Source organism: Moschus berezovskii, chromosome 2 (assembly GCF_049115385.1).
Source record: "Moschus berezovskii isolate FMDL1 chromosome 2, NW_MosBer_1.0, whole genome shotgun sequence".
Lineage (NCBI taxonomy): Eukaryota > Metazoa > Chordata > Mammalia > Artiodactyla > Moschidae > Moschus > Moschus berezovskii.
The window spans coordinates 130,857,715-130,873,469 of record NC_142461.1 but is presented as its reverse complement, the minus strand read 5'-3'; the positions used below and the strand labels follow the sequence as shown (position 1 = coordinate 130,873,469).

At 35.0% G+C, this 15,755-nt stretch overlaps 1 protein-coding gene across 3 annotated transcripts in view; it reads left to right on the top strand.

The window, feature by feature from the left end:
• Window positions 1-249: 249 nt before the first annotated feature.
• CALCRL (calcitonin receptor like receptor) overlaps window positions 250-15,755 on the top strand; it is a 135,772-nt gene continuing 120,266 nt past the window's right edge. For 2 of the 3 annotated variants that reach the window (XM_055397068.2, XM_088830756.1), the window contains exon 1: window positions 250-492. The gene's annotated coding sequence lies outside the window, so the exon portion shown is untranslated. Of the gene's footprint in view, window positions 493-5,928; window positions 6,000-15,755 lie in introns of all 3 variants that reach the window. The other variant, XM_088830762.1, reaches the window with a different exon arrangement.

Below are 15,755 nucleotides of genomic sequence, written 5' to 3'. Positions count from 1 at the left end.
AGCTCTGTTTGACAAGTTCTAACAGAACTCAATCAAGGTGAAATCCAGCCAGCTTTTGCTGCTAACAATGAGTTCATACAGCATATGATCTGTGTCTGTTCAGGCTGCTTCTTGCTCCTGTCTCAGAATAAAAAAGGAGTGCTGCTTTCCTGGGGTATGCCATTTGAGAAAGAAAGTAACCTAACACTAACTGCAGGCGGGGTCAGAGTGATGTAACAGGAAGCTCTGATGTTTCCCTTCTGCTGCTGAACACATTCAATGTGACAACCCTTCCAGTCCACTCAGAACAACTCTCTCTCCAGCAGAGTGTCACCTCCAGCCTTAGGATCACCAAGCTCTGCTAACTGGACCTCACCCTGCCTGCAGGATCATATTGCAAGGCTTTCACCCTTCCCCACCTTGCCTGGGGGTACATTTCTTCTGCGGAATCTCAGAAAATCAAATTCCATCCTAAGAATAGTTCACCAAGAATTTCCTTAGGAGCTGTTCTGGGTAAGTGCATTATTCAAAATAAATATATTTATTCAGAGTAGTATTCTCAAGTTGTTTGATAATGTTTTTACTATAGAACTCAGTTAGTGACATTGGAATTATGTTTAAACAATTTTCATTTATTTCATGTGTTAGAAAAATGACAGTATATCTCCCCAAGATGTACACAATACCTGTTACTACTAGATAATATTATGTACAGTGCTATTCTAGAAAATAAATTTGGGAAGTAATAAAACATCTAAATGGATTTAAAGGCATACTTCTGAACAAATATCTTAATCAGGTAACAATGCTTTTTAAAATTAGCTCTACTAATAGCTAAGCTTAAATTCTAACAGCTGGAAAACATTTTTCCCCCACAAGAGTCTTTATACTTTCCATATAATCAGTGTTCTAAAAAGTAGGGGTGAGAGAATACTTATGAGGGTCTTGGAGCCTCACTCACTCTGCTGTTAAACACAATGGAAAATCAAAGGAAAAGTAATAACTTTGGATTTATTATATTTGTCTTCTATTTGCCTTCTACCTCTATTTACACATACATCTCGAACTATTGAACTAATGGAATCTTCATTGTTCGCCGTTGCCAGATGTGTTTAAATCTCTTTTACTAACCCTGAACTGTTTCCGCTGTATTGGATCATGGGGTGGGCAACAAAGGAATAAAAACAACTAGGGTTGAGAAAATGTTGGTATTTCTATATTAACTCTAATTTCAAAGCTTTTTATAACTAAGAAGTAATAGAATGTGTTGCTTCCATTTGTCTGATAACCTTCTGCAAGTTTTTTTGGGAGGGTGTCATATTGAGATAACAAAGAAAATAGCAAAGATCTCCCAACTGGGTATATCAGATTGTTAGAGAAATTAAAGTGTGCTTTTTAAAAAAAGTAATTTCCAGGATAGAACTTACTGAAATGTTGAGATGAAACATCTGTTAAAAGTTCTTTCAACAGACAATTGGACAATTTAAGAAACGAGTGTCTACTTTATAAGATGCTTGTATAGAGACATGACAAATTTATTGCTGAGGAAAATTAGATGTCAGATTTGGGTTCAAATTATATTGATTGATATAATTTTAGTATATTTTCATACCCAAATGAAATTATAATCTGCAAAATGTCTTTCCATGGAGAAATTCTGTACTTAATCATCGACAATCAGGCACATTAACAGTGGACCACCAACTCATTCTGAGTAATTCCTTTATAAGTTTCTACTCAGTTCTTCCATATATTTCTCCAAATAATGGAAACTTCAATTAAGTCTTATTTTTGTGATTCTTTAAAAATATTATGTCTGCCTTCCTATCTCCTGTCATTCATTAATTGTACTAAGTTCCCTGACACATTTGTGGAAATGGATATTGTTTTTGAATGTAACTTTGTAAATAGCCATTAGATAATTAGGGGAGGAAATGGAAAGAACACATTAAATGCCTAACCCAATGTCATGGGATAGTAACAAAAGCTAAAAATAGTAGTTCTTTTCGTTTATTTTCTTAGAAGGAGGTATTACATTAAATTAGTATCCTATTTTATAATAAGAAACTTCCTCAAATTCTCTAATCTCTAATTGCTAACCGAAACCCCATAATTTTCTTGAATAGCTTATTTTTGGTAACAACTATAATGATTTATAATTTTTATTTTCAAACAATAGTGTGGAATATTCAGGAATGAATATTGTGGATCTTTTGGCAAAGGCTTATTATTTGAGAAAATCATTGGAAATTTGAAATAAGAATTCATGTTATTATATTCTACAGTTTGCTTTCTTTAATTGTTAGGAAATATCAGAGCACTGACACATGCTTTCAGCCATAAAGAATTAATTTATTTTTCTGGATGATATTACCTTATAAGATGATAAAATGAATGCACAGAATCTAATGCCAGTTCTAAATATGTAAGATAAAATATAGAATTGAGAAATTACATGGGTAATGTGAGCTAAAATATGTTTCACCTGCAATATCTGGTTGTCTTTAAGAATATGCTTTTGGTTATTGCTACAAGTCTCCTCTTCCCCAGTATATCTTGGCACATGCCAAAATATAAGTTTGTTAGATAAAATATGTAAACTTTTAGAATACATAAGATATTTCATTCACTTTGAAAAGCAATGAATAACAAAATATTAAAAAGAAATCAGACTTGGGTCTGTAGTTTTAAGACTATGTTAAATGAATGGCCAAGGTGTATGTACTTTTCTCATTGGTGATACCTAGGATATAATGAAGTTTAAATTGAGTCAACACCCTAGCATACATATGAGAACCTTCACATTCACTTATACATATTTTATCATTATTTTATGCATAACAGATATTTACTTCAGTAAAAAATTCAAATAATATCAGAACAAGAAGTTTACCTTATAAGCTCTATGTTAGCATGGAAAAATTATTTGATAAACGTGTAAAATCTAATCAGAATTCAGTTAATAGTATTATTACATATTTCTAATTTAGATCATATCTGTAACAATTATAGCAATATTTTGTTTTCAACCTGTACCTCCATGATTAAAATTTGAGAGTTACTTAATTTTTAAGACTTTCCTTAGTGATTGCTATAGAACAATTAACAAAATACTTTAAAGATCAAAATATGCATTCACTATAAAAAACTTGTTTATGTATGACATTGAACACAGCTTGAAAAAAAGGATTCTGTTTTTAGAGACACCATGATAATGGTCAACATTTCAGAAAACAAATATATTTAAACAACATTATTTGAAGTCATTGGTTTCATTCCTTATCTTTGTTTACGATTCAGAGAAGCTTTTAACCATAAACATAAGATATATCATTGCAATGGTGTTAAAGACAGACACTCAAAGAGTCAAACTTGTAGAATCTGTTAGTTCTTGACTTAATCAGACTTTCAGAGAATGAACTTAAGATGGAATAAGTACATACTTGTTTAAAAGATTTGTCTGTGTCTGATTTTGAAGTCCAGGGATGCACTACATAAATGTCTGTAATTTCTTAAGAAGTCTTTCTTTTTCTACCAAATTACTACTACCATGTTGCTGTTGCACTATTAAATTTAAGAAATTCTCTCATTTAATACCAGAAAATGCTCTGATGCAGTTAAAGGAAAATAAAAGTTTACCAGAGACACAAGGTCTGCATACTAATGCGATATCTTACAGATTTTCCCATTTATTCACATGGACAACCATGCCTCCCAAATTCTTTCATCAATCCATATTTATGCAACTCAAAGTAACTGGATAGTTTTCATACCTTAATTTTAGCTTATCTACTTATAAGTTGGTTTATAATTTTGAAGAAATATAGACTTAACTAGTATAAAATTGCATAATATAGAATACATTTAATTGTAAAATTTGGAATGTAAATATTGATCTAGTGAGATTTAAGGAAAAAGAACATATGATTAGATATATGATAATTAAATCAACAAAACCCATTTAAATAATAAGATATTCTTTTATACTTACTATTGTCATTCCAGCTTAAACAACTTAAACTTTCTGTCCTCAATAAATCCAGATTATTATCTTTTCATATCTAATTTGAATTACAATATTGTTCATTAAATTAGATTAAATTAAGTAATCTATATTTTTCATATTTGGGTTAACTTAAAATCAAATTAATTTGTTTTTAACTTTAATGTTATTTACAAAAAATGAATAAATGGATTTTAAAGACCCAAAAAAGTCTTCTTAATATTAAAAAATAAAATGGAATCATTGTCTGTGAAAGAGTTAGGTTCTATGATTGTTAGTTTACTGGTATTATTATCAGATATGTTGCAAATACTTTTAACAGAACATATTTCTCCCTTTTTTTTCCCTTAAATTTCTTAACTAAAAAAGACAGCATCATGCAAAACTAACACAATATTATATTATTGCTTGCAAAAATGGTCAAAGGGGTCTATTTACTTTTAAATATACACCAAGTTTTAATCCTATTCTTCCTTCATGGTTTAATTAAATGTATCATACACTTTCTACCTTACAACCAATTAATAGGACAAAAACTCAACCCAATATAAATCTAAATAAACAATTAACCAGCCCAACCCTGTGGTATTAAGGTTTTATACCTTATTGCAGTTATTGGATGGAGCCCAATTTTCAGAGAAATCTTACCTGTCTTAACATGGAACATATTTTTTTAATAAAAAATGTTAATATGGCATAAACTTTTGTATACATCTGTCATTATTTCTCTATTCAAGCTTAGGTTAACTCATACCCGATTGTGCTTCTCATAAACCATAGTGACCTGAACAAGTGGTGTAGTGAAATAGCAGCTAGAAGGTTTACAAGGTATCTGTCCCTCTCCTTCCAGCCTAGTCAGTGGGGGGTCATTAGCATATTCATGAGCACACAGACTTGGTTTTATCAATGGAAACTAAGTAAATTTGTCTTATATCCATGCACTGATTTGATACATGAGTATTTACTGATTTACAAATGAGTATTACTTTGAACCCATACAATTAGTTAACCTGACACCAATTATTATGCAAATATCTGTGCATTGACTTCAATTTTGCTTCCCTTCCAAGGATAATTTGAAAGGAAAATTAGAACTTCACTAAGTACTAGAGAAAAATAAATAATGTGATAGCAGAAAATAAGGAGGATTAAAACTCTGGGAAAAGAATGCCAGCAATACAAAATTGTTGATCTTTTTTCCCTCAATTGCATTCATTTCAAATATGACGCAAAATAGGAGACTTGTTTTTATTAGATAATGAGAACCTAATATTAGGGTAACAGGCTTAAATAGTTTATTAATCAATTTACATATTTCTTTTAAAAATCATTTCAATGAAATTGTTTTGGTTTCAAATCTTTTTTTATGACACGACAATAAACTTTATTAGCTAAGGCAAAAATATAACTTTTGTAGTTGTGCTTTAGAAATTTAGATATAGTTGTTGTTTGAAGCAATTCCCTGGAATGGAGTATGTGTTAGACCACAATCATATCATATTTAGTAAAGACATTGCTACATCTTAAATGTATTAAACAAAATTTTATTAAAGAGCCAGTTAACTAAAATATCTTGGAATTGTCAGGTTTACTTGAGTAAATACATATATTTATTATCAGGTTGCTTTGCTTTCTGATCCTTGACATTATAAGATGAGGATGTTTTATTGAATGAAGAAATGCATTATTGGATTTTGCTGTTGTTGTTGTTTAGTTGCTAAGTAGTGTCCAACTCTTGGAACTCATGGACTATTGCCTACCAGGCTCCTCTGTCCATGGATTTCCCAGTCTAGAATACTGGAGTGGGTAGCCATGCCCTCCTCCAAGGAATCTTCGCAACCTAGGGATCCAAATGGAGTCTTAAGCATCACCAGGCAGATTCTTTACTGCTGTGCCATCAGAGGAAGCCTTCATTATTGGATGAATCTATCTTAATATTCCTACAGGAGAGTCTGCCTTCTCTGCTGAAGCCTCTAACAGGAGGATCTGCCTTCCCTGCTACAGCATTACTTCCAAGGTCAGCAGAAGGTGAACCTGTGCACACTGCACTCATACAAGAGAACCCTGTTTTAAAGGATGGCTTGCTGCTACTGACTTAATTAATTTCTTTGAGGGTTTGCTATGTGCTGTTCAGTTCAGTTCAGTCTCTCAGTCGTGTCCGACTCTCTGCGACCCTATGAATCACAGCACGCCAGGCCTCCCTGTCCATCACCAATTCCTGGAGTTCACCCAAACTCATGTCCATTGAGTCAGTGATGCCATATAACCATCTCATCCTCTGTCGTTCCCTTTTCCTCCTGCCTTCAATCTTTCCCAACATCAGGGTCTTTTCAAATGAGTCAGCTCTTCACATCAGGTGGCCAAAATACTGGAGTTTCAGCTTTAACATCAGTCCTTCCAATGAACACCCAGGACTGATTTCCTTTGGGATGGACTCGTTGGATCTCCCTGCAGTTCAAGGTACTCTCAAGAGTTTTACCAACACCACAGTTCAAAAGCATCAATACTTCAGCGCTCAGCTTACTTTATAGGCCAACTCTCACGTCCATACATGACTACTGAAAAAACCATAGCCTTGACTAGATGGACCTTTGTTGACAAAGTAATGTCTGTGCTTTTTAATATGCTATCTAGGTTGGTCATAACTTTCCTTCCAAGGAGTAAGCGTCTTCTAATTTCGTGGTTTCAGATATCATCTGCAGTGATTTTGGAGCCGACCAAACTAAAGTCATCCACTGTTACCACTGTTTCCCCATCTATTTCCCATGAAGTGATGGGACTGGATGCCATGATCTTAGTTTTCTGAATGTTGAGCTTTAAGCCAAAGTTTTCATTCTCCTCTTTCACTTTCATCAAGAGGCTCTTTAGTTCTTCTTCAGTTTCTGCCATAAGGGTGGTGTTATCTGCATATCTGAGGTTATTGATATTTTTCCCAGCAATCTTGATTCCAGCTTGTGCTTCCTCCAGCCCAGCATTTCTCATAATGTACTCTGCATGTAAGTTAAATAAGCAGGGTGACAATGTACAACCTTCTTTTCCTATTTGGAACCAGTCTGTTATTCCATGTCCAGTTCTAACTGTTGCTTCCTGACCTGCATACAGGTTTCTCAAGAGGCAGATCAGGTGGTCTGGTATTCCCAGCTCTTTCAGAATTTTCCACAGTTTATTGTGATCCACACAGTCAAAGGCTTTGGCATAGTCAATGAAGCAGAAATAGATGTTTCTCTGGAACTCTCTTGCTTTTTCGATGATGCAGCAGATGTTGGCAATTTGATCTCTGGTTCCTCTGCCTTTTCTAAAACCAGCTTGAACATCTGGAAGTTCACGGTTCACATATTGGCAAAGCCTGGCTTGGAGAATTTCAGCATTAGTTTACTAGGGTGTGAGATGAGTGCAATTGTGCAGTAGTTTGAGCATTCTTTGGCATTGCCTTTCTTTGGGATTGGAATGAAGACTGACCTTTTCCAGTCCTGTGGCCACTGCTGAGTTTTCCAAATTTGCTGGCATATTGAGTGCAGCACTTTCACAGCAGCATCTTTTAGGATTTGAAATAGCTCAACTGGAATTGCATCACCTCCACTAGGTTTGTTCGTAGTGATGCTTCCTAAGGCCCACTTGACTTCACATTCCATGATGTCTGGCTCTAGGGGAGTGATCATACCATCGAGATTATCTGGTTCATGAAGATCTTTTTTGTATAGTTCTTCTGTGTATTCTTGCCACCTCTTCTTAATATCTTCTGCTTCTGTTCGGTCCATACCATTTCTGTCCTTTATTGGGTCCATCTTTGCATGAAATGTTCCCTTGCTATCTCTAATTTTCTTGAAGTGATCTCTAGTCTTTCCTATTCTATTATTTTCCTTTATTTCTTTGCATTGATTGCTGAGGAAGGCTTTCTTATGTCTTCTTGCTATTCTTTGGAACTCTGCATTCAAATGGGTATATCTTTCCTTTTCTCCTTTGCTTTTCACTTCTCTTTTTTCAGAGCTATTTGTAAGGCCTCCTCAGACAGCCATTTTGCTGTTTTGCATTATTTTTTCTTGGGGATGGTCTTGATCCCTGTCTCCTTTATAATGTCATGAACCTTCGTCCATGGTTCTTCAGGCACTCTATCAGATCTAGTCCCTTAAATCTATTTCTCACTTCCACTGTGTAATCATAAGGGATTTGATTGAGGTCATACATGAATGGTCTAGTGGTTTTCCCTACTTTCTTCAATTTCAGTCTGAATTTGGCAATAAGGAGTTCATGATCTGAGACACAGTCTTGTTTTTGCTGACTGTATAGAGCTTCTCCATCTTTGGCTGCAAAGAATATAATCAATCTGATTTCGGTGTTGACCATCTGGTGATGTCCATGTGTAGAGTCTTCTCTTGTGTTGTTGGAAGAGGGTGTTTGCTATGACCAGTGCGTTCTCTTGGTAAAACTCTATTAGCCTTTGCCCTGCTTCATTCTGTTCTCCAAGGCCAAATTTGCCTGTTACTCCAGGTGTTTCTTGACTTCCTACTTTTGCATTCCAGTCCCCTATAATGAAAAGGACATCTTTTTGGGTGTTAGTTCTAAAAGGTCTTGTAGGTCTTCATAGAACCGTTCAACTTTGGCTTCTTCAGTGTTACTGTTCGGGGCATAGACTTGGATTACCGTGATATTGAATGGTTTGCCTTGGAAATGAACAGAGATCATTCTGTCACTATTGAGAATGCATCCAAGTACTGCATTTCGGACTCTTTTGTTGACTATGATGTCTATTCCATTTCTTCTAAGGGATTCCTGCCCATCTTTGTAGATCTAATGGTCTGCTGCTGCTGCTGCTAAGTCGCTTCCAACTCTGTGCAACCTGATAGATGGCAGCCCACCAGCTTCCCCCATCCCTGGGATTCTCCAGGCAATAACACTTGAGTGGGTTGCCATTTCCTTCTCCAATGCATGAAAGTAAAAAGTGAAAGTGAAGTCACCAGTCGTGTCCAACTCTTAGCGACCCCATGGATTGCAGTCCACCAGGCTCCTCTGTCCATGGGATTTTCCAGGCAAGAGTACTGGAGTGGGGTGAAATTGCCTTCTCCAGATCTATTGGTCATCTGAGTTAAATTCACTCATTCCAATTCATTTTAGTTCACTGATTCCTAAAATGTCAATTTTCACTCTTGCCATTTCCTGTTTGACCACTTCCAATTTGCCTTGATTCATGGACCTAATATTCCAGGTTCCTAGCAATACTGCTCTTTACAGCATCAGACTTTACTTCCATCACCAGTCACATTTACAACTGGAGTGTTGTTTTTGCTATGGCTTTGCCTTTTCATTCTTCCTGGAGTTATTTCTGCACTATTCTCCCAAAGCATATTGGGCACCTACTGACCTAGGGAGTTCATCTTCCAATATCCTATCTTTTTGCCTTTTCATGCTGTTCATGGTGTTCTCAAGGCAAGAATACTGAAGTAGTTTGCATTCCCTTCTCCAGTGGACCATAATTTGTCAGAACTCTCCATCATGACCTGTTCATCTTGGGTGGCCCTACATGGCATGGCTCATTGTTTCATTGAGTTAGACAAGGCTAGGATCCATGTGATAAGTTTGGTTAGTTTTCTGTGATTGTGGTTTTCATTTTGTCTGCCCTCTAATGGAGAAGGATAAGAGACTTATGGAAGCTTCCTGATGGGAGAGACTGACTGAGGGGGAAACTGGGTCTTGTTCTGATGGGAGGGGCCATGCTCCATAAATCTTTCCCTATTTTTTGTTGATGGGCAGGGCTGTGTTCCCTCCCTGTTGTTTGTCCCGAGGCCAAACTATGGTGGAGGTAATGAAGATAATGAGGACCTTCTTCAAAATATCCCATGCAAGCACTGCCACACTCAGTACCCCTGACCCTACAGCAGGCCACTGTCAACCCACATTAAGTGTAGAGTGCATTGAAATTCTTTCAAAACAGTGATGGAGTAATTAACCTTAGCTTTCCAGGTTACTCCATGAGTTTAATTTTTAAGTTTTTTTTTATTTACCACCTTTATCAGTTGTGAAAAAATAAAAAGCTATAATATCAGTTAAAATATGAGCCACATTACAGATGTGAAGCTTAATGGACTTTGGCTTTAGGTTACTCACGTATGAACCCAAACTTCACCACTACTTAGTTCCCTTTTGTGTCAAATGGAAGTGATAATCATACTGCTTTATAAGGTTTTGTTAGGAATCCAAGAAAAAAATGCAGTGAAAATGTTTAGCACAGCCCTTGGCACTTAGTTGGGCTTCCTTGGTGGCTCAGAGGTTAAAGCATCTGCTTGCAATGCAGGAGACCTGGGTTTGATCCCTGGATTGGGAAGATCCCCTGGAAAAGGAAATGGCAACCCATTCCAGTTTTCTGCCAGGAGAATCCCAGGGATGGAGGAGCCTGGTGGGCTACAGTCCTCGGGGTCGCAAAGAGTCGGACACGACTGAGTGACATTACTTCACTTTTGGCACTTAGTAGGTATTCAGCACATTTTAGTGCTTATCATAAATTTTTGAACAAGAGGAAATAACTGAGGACATAACTTGTGTCTCTGCAAAAGCTTATTTCAATCAACATACAGAGAATTAGAATACAGCGCCTTCATAGGACAGGGAGAGTAAACAAGAGTGATTTGTAATGATTTTAGACTAATCACACTTTTGTAATCATCATATAATGTATGCCAGAACCTAATAAAACTGACATTGCTATCCACCATTTCTACAAAGTTTGAGCACTTAAAAGGTATCTTCATGCTAATAATTTTAAATGTATATTATATAGAAATTATTGGGTTTTTTCTTTTACATATGAAGTCCAATGAAGTAAACGGTGTTCCCAAAATCAGATGGTCATCATTGACAAAGCTCTGGTTTTTACGTATGTCTACTGTGATCCTGAATCCTAACTATTTTGTTGCACTTTTGTGTATTATATTTTATTAGATCTCTTATTACAAATGTTGCACAAAGCTGAATAACAATAATGATCCACCAGATCCAAACAGTTTCTTCTAACTTAAGATAATACAAATAAATTTAATCGTGTTACTTATGTGGACTTTGTGAAATATGGTACGTTAGATATAAATTTAGATGTCCGTCAAGAAATTTTTAGTTTTGACTACTTATAGAAGCTGTGGAAACTCAAAATTTAAAGAACATTCAGAATGATCAAATTAAATGCCATTTGTAGAACTCCAAGTTTCTGGTGGTCATTTTTTTTTTTAAATGCCTTTACTAAAAGGCCTTTTTATTACTGTCTAATATTTATTACTGTATAATATAATAAGATATTACATTATCTTATGTATTATATTTCAGAAATATGATGAAAGAACACCTGTACAATAAGATTGTTAACATTCATTTAGGTTTAGTTTAAAATAATTTATTCTGTTTTTGAATATTATATGATATATGACCCACATTGAGAATATAATGAAAACTACAAACTCTTTCTCCTGTATAAAACCAACTAATCTATATTCATAAGATAAGTGTCATAGAGGCTCACATTTTGCATATAGTTGCGTGAGTTTCAAGGGACCTCCCTTTTTGATGGATCCAGTAAGAGTTTTGGATCTCATTTATGAAACTTGGTAATTAATTCAAATGACAATTTTTCTTTTAGATTGAAGTAAATTATAGGTATATATTTTTCATATACCTCAGATACATTTATACATACCTACGAACTTAAAAACTCAAACACAAATGGCCTATAAGATTATTTTCATCAACTAGAGCACAATGCTGATGAAAAACTGCTCTAGGAAACACTACACAGCAGTAGAATCTGCAATTGGTAATTTTCTGTCTTCTCTCCCTTTTTCTTTCAGTCTGTTTCTATACCTACACCTGCACCTGCCTAATCCTCACCCTTCTCTAAACCAAATACTCAGCAGCTACTTTCTGGCTTCAGATGGTCAAGAGAAGCATGGAAAAAATATTGAAGAAAATTTTTTTCTTCTTTAGGAAACCTCAATATTTACTCTTAAAGCCTTCAAATGATCGGAAGGCTTTATCACATACATTATCAAGGGTCATCTGCTTTACTTAAAGTTGACTTATGGTAGATGTTAATCACATCTACAAAATACCTTCACAGCAACATCTAGATTAGCTGCGATTAGTTGTTTGATTGATCAACCAACTGGGCACCATAGCCTAACCAAGCTAACACATAAAATAACCATAATAACTACTTCGGGGGATTCATTTATATTTGCTCTTTTTTCTCCAAAATGATTTAGATTTTTATATTTGGAAAGTTCTTCAAAAATTCCTTCTGGAATGATAACTGGAAATATAGTGAATTTGCTAGCTAAATTGACAAGAACTGACATTTTAATGCCATCCAACCATGAGCATGGTACATATTCTGTAGTTACTCAGGACTTTCTCTAGAGGGATGATAGGGGCAGTCTGATGTGGTTTAAATGTATGTTGAGGATATATTTAAAGGAAATATAATACATATTATTATAATATGAAAACATTTTTTATTATAAATGGGGGACATTAGAGAGATATGGCGTCATATAGAGTTTCCACATTTTAAGAAAAAGGAACATACCATAGGACCTTCTCAAGTTGCTCTTCCGCTTATCAAGTTAAAATATGTTCTCACTGCAATATATTTTATTTGGGGAAATTTCTATTCACACCAGAATTTAATCTGGTCAGAGGATAGCTGTGGTTTAACTCAGTGACTCTGCCATTATTGCTATTAAGGGTACTAGCCTTAAACAGCATGATCTTCAGCTTTGCAAGCTTCCATGATATGCCAGGCCCTATGTTAGAGGTTAAAGGTGAGCAAGACAAGACCCAGGGTCTGGACAACATCAGCTCCACCTCAGCACAGTATAAGACAGCACTGACTAAAGAGCCTATTAACTCTTAATCTATACTGCTGGCTGTCACTCCATTGTTCATCTTGTCCCAAGATCAGGACGATGCCTTATCTAGGATGTTTTCTAAAATGATAAAAACTGATAAGTCAGATATTTTCTGACTCATATATTTATGAGTCAGACATATAATTCTGACTCTGCATATATTTATTACATTTCAGAAACCTTGGATTATAGATTAGAAGAAAAAAAACCTGAAATAAGGGATAATCTAATGGATTCTACTAGGCTCACAATTGTATGTGCTTTGATATTCTGAAATATTTTCTTTTCAACTGCTCTGACGTAACTTTGGCATTTTAAATTTTAAAAGAAAGATTTCCTTGCATCTAAATCCACCCAAACTATCATGGTTGTGTAATAGAAATTGTTCATTTTTTTTAGGCTGAAAAGAATGTGGTTAAAGAAAGTGATATCATTAAGAATAAAGCTTTGAAGAATGTTATCAAATTCATTAATTTGAATAGGAAGTTCTTCAAATGAGATATAAAGGTCTAGTTTAAGGTCTAGAACAAACTGGCAGGGATGAAATCCATTAAATAATTTTTGTAAATATTTTTTAATATTTTAATTAATTGAATTCTTCACATAAATTAACTTCTTTAATTATACAGTTTCCAAAAGGATTTCCCATACTGTGTTTCCATATTATCAGTTCAAAAACTTAGAATTCTTACTAAGTCTTTTGATAATAAAATTAATATTTTTCCATATTTAATGAAGCAGATTCCATCCTACTTCTTTCAAAATAAATATACCAGAATCAAAGAGCTTATATCAGAGTTTTTGTGGAAGTCAAACATCCTTCAAAAATTCACTAATTGTGTAAATTTTCAGATTAACCCTTAAAGCTCACAGTTCACGAAATTCTCAACTGTCACAGGTCTAGCACCATAAGAGATTATGTATTGAAGGCTACAAAATCTCCATTTTCTCAGTGATAGTACCATACAGACCATCAAAGACTACATATTCAAGCCTTCCAGTGTTGCATGCAGTTTCTGATGCTAGAAGCCAGAATAAGATAAATAAATCTAGTTTATGGAATCCAAACTTAGAAGCAGGAGATTCCAGCTCAGTGTGTCCTAAGAGGCTTTCATTAAGTGTAACGAGGATGTAGGTCTTGAAATAGCATGTGCTCTTAAACAAAAAGTGAGATTTTTACACTGAGACAGCACCCTGCTCCTAATTACTCAACACCATTCAATCATTTTTCCTTCACCCTGGTCCTTTTTTTTTCCATACATAGTTGCATAATTTTGTTATCATGTGAGGAAAATAGTCTGTAAACATAATATGTAAGCTTTTCTATCTGAAGATCTATAATAGTATATCAATTCCAACTTGAATAACTCTTTGGAATTAACATTTGTGGTAAAAAAAACAAAGATCAGGGACTTCCCTGGCAGTCCAGTGGTTAAGACACTGTACTTCCAATGCAGGGGGCACAGATTCAATCACTGGTTGGGGAACTAAGATCCTGCAAGCCACACAATGTGGCTAATAAATAAAACAAAGATCATTGTGTATCATATTAATTTATTGATATAAAATTATAATGAAAATTAATGAAGGAACTTATTTGAATGAATTGAGTAACTTTCTATTAATATTTATTATGTCTTCTTTTTTCCACTGTTCATCACATATGCATCATTATAGCACCTGAATATGAAAAAAAAGCAAAACAAAACACTAATTGTTCTTATTTGTGGGCCTATAGTTCCTAGAGTCTGTATTTTAGTAGCTTTTCTTTCCTTTACCTCCAAACAAATTGATTTCTTTGCTAGTACCTCTGATATCAACTGGTGTAAGTTTACAGGAAGGTCAACACATTATTTAAGATAAGATTAAATTTTATCTGAGTTTCTCTTATGGAGCATAGAATACTTTTCCCTCAGATATTCATATACCTAAGTCTGTCTCCTTCCTGTAGTCTTTGCTCAGATAAAAGCTGTTCTTTGGGGCTTAAGCTAATCACTATTTAAAATAAACCTACACCTATACCTACACCCCTTCCCAGTAGCTCAGAGGGTAAAGAACCTGCCTGCCATACAGGAGACTGGGATTCAATCCCTGGGTCTGAAAGATCCCCTGGAGGAGGGCATGACAACTCTCTCCAGTATTTTTGCCTGAAGAATCCCATGGACACTGGAGCCTGGTGGGCTACAATCCATGGGGTCCCAAAGAGTTGGACAGGAGTGAGTGACTGACACTACAACACTGCATACCACTACAACCCTATTGTTCATCTTTACCTATTTTAGCATGTCCTTGCTTTTTTACTATAAAGTCAATCACCCGGCAACAAACCATCTATTATAATTTACATATTTCCTGTTATTATTTATGTTCTGTCCATGACACTAACCCCTAAGCTCTACAAATACTGCACTTCTATTTTTTTTTCCCACTGATACCTAGCAGCTAGATAAGTGTCTACATTAATAGGTGCTTAAAAACTGTTTAATAAACGACTAAATGAATGAATGTTTCTTTCTACTGGTCTCCACAGAAAACAACAGTAACGCTGTGATTTTGTATGCAGTACACGATAGATATCAGAGCTGAAATTCTGAAGATGTTAGTCACCACATATTGCCAAAGAGAACATATTCAGAAACTAATTACTGTCTTATTATTCTTAGGTCAACCTAATATTTACCCCTTTACTGTCATTATAAAGAAAGATAAATTAATAAACATGCTTTCGGTAATGTGTTTAGTGTTCAGGTTTCATTGAATTCCAAGGCGTGACCTTTCAAACTGGGGTAAATGAGAAGGCTGCTCAGTGTTTTAACGCAGAATGTTGAAGCATTTCCCTAAATGGCCAAACAATGGCTTAAATTGGCAGAATTTCTTGTTGAAAC